Source organism: Molossus molossus, unplaced genomic scaffold, assembly GCF_014108415.1.
Source record: "Molossus molossus isolate mMolMol1 unplaced genomic scaffold, mMolMol1.p scaffold_m16_p_3, whole genome shotgun sequence".
Lineage (NCBI taxonomy): Eukaryota > Metazoa > Chordata > Mammalia > Chiroptera > Molossidae > Molossus > Molossus molossus.
Window position 1 is genome coordinate 114,561,408 of NW_023425366.1, and position 2,146 is coordinate 114,563,553.

The window sequence follows — 2,146 nt, forward strand, 5'->3', positions numbered from 1 at the left end:
GTATGTGTATCTGTTGGTCTATCTATCTATCTATCTATCTATCTATCTATCTATCTATCCATGGTAATTCCTGATGGTTTGTAGGTTTTACCAATCCTTTTGAGTGACCTTAAACAATTTCTAAAATCAGGAAGAAATATATATATTTCCTTCCAATGCATTCTTCCTACTGCTGCATGTTTTGTGTTTATAAAGCACCATCCTGCCTTCCCGGTGTCCAGTGTTCTCATTCCCACCATGATACAATGCAGCTCACTTCTCCTGGCAGTCACGGCTCTCTGAGACCTGGCCCCTTCACCTCATTCCTTTCTGAGCACAGTTCACTTGATGGCCACGTCTCAGAATGATTCTGGAAGCTCTGAGTGTTCGTACCTTTGTTTTTGTTTTTTATTTTGTTGTTTTTTTTCTATGTGGGATGGTTGATCTTGAGCCCACAAGGAACAAGCTGGCTCCAGACTTCTCCACATTTCTTTGCCTCCAATTCTTTTGTGTCCAAAGACAGGGAAACAGACACGCCTTTGTAGGAGGCTCATACCTTTGCTTTTATCACATCTCTGCCCTGGAGTGCTTCTCTGGCTCCCCTGCCAGCTCTTAAAAATAACAATAATAATGCAACATTTATTAAATGCTTAGCTAGAGTCAGTTTTATTGAAGGAAGAGACTCTAACACAGGAAACTGAGACTTTACTGATTTTCAAAAATTGTTTCCAAAATTCTGTGGACTTTGCCTGGCCTTAAAGAAAATAGCAGCTTTATTGAGATATAATCGACATCCTAAATAATTGACCTATTTAAAGTATACATTTAAACTTCTTTATTTAGGCACTGAGTTGTGCAAATGCCATTGTAATCAATTTTAGACCATTTTTTATCACCTCTTCTCCATCAAATATGTAACCATTCTTTATATAACACTATTTGTGTAACCTGTCTATACAGTATGAATATATTTAACCCATCAGCAGTCACTCCCCTTTCCCCCCATATCCTCCCTTAGATACCACTAATCTACTTTCTTTCTGCCTCTATAGATTTGCCTACTCTGGACATTCCATACAGATGGAGTCATAGTGTGTGGTCTTTTGAAACTGGCTTATATCATTTAGACTAATGTTTTCAAGGGGTATCTATATTGTAACATGTATCAATGCTTTCATTCTTTTTCAAGGCTAGGTAATATTCCATTGCATGAATGTAGTACATTTTATTTATCCATTCATCAATTGATGGACATTTGGCTTTGTTTCTGTTTTGTTTTTTTTTTACCACTTTGAATAATGTTGATATGAACATTGTGCATAAATTTTCACAGAGATGTGTGTTTTCATTTTTCTTGAGTATGTACCCAGGAGTAAATTGCTAGGTCATGCATGGAAAGGAAAGAAAAGAGTCCCTGGCCCAGTCCTCACAAGTACTGAGCTTGTTGATGGAAGATAAGAGAGGATGTCCTTTTACTCCAGGAGCCAGAGGGCCCTGGGGAATTCCAGGAAAGAAATGAGAACTCTACTGGAGGCGTGTTCTGTTGCTGTCTTCCTCAGGTGCCTTCATGGGGCCTGCCCAGAGCGACTGGACACCCACTCTGGGTGGAAGAAGAGAGGGACGAGTCCTGCGGCTCATGGAACCACTATTCCCATTCAAAGGACAGAGGAAACACCTCCTTCACTCTGTGGCAGGACTGTAATGATAAAGGTGATGATAAATATAACTGTCATCACCACCATCCTTCACATAACACCTTCTTTGTAAGCAGTCCATACTGTACAAGTATGTCTAGCCTTCCAAACCATCTTACTGGAAAGATATTGATTTTCCTCTTTACATATGCAGAGGCTCAGAAATTTTTAAGCAAGTGCTCAAAGTCACCCAACTTGTGTGTGAACATTGGTGTCCTGGATTTACAACCCATGACTTCACCACTTTGCCATATGATCCTTAAGTAACTGTAGGGGTTCAGAATGAGTCACCCCAAGATGGACCTCTGAGCCATGCGGAGCTAAGGGCAACCAAGACCCTGTAGGATCAAAACAAACTTCTGTCCCCTCTTACCTACCTAGGAGAATCTAAATTAGAGGCCTTGCCTCAGACTAGGAGATTATCAGGGATAACCTTTGTGACCTACCTACAGGGCAGGGCAAATTACTAACTA

The 2,146-nt window shown here is 40.4% G+C and overlaps 1 pseudogene; it reads right to left on the minus strand.

Annotated features, from left to right (window-relative positions):
• Window positions 1-406: 406 nt before the first annotated feature.
• LOC118643030 lies at window positions 407-529 on the minus strand (annotated as a pseudogene).
• Between the last annotated feature and the right edge of the window lie 1,617 nt (window positions 530-2,146).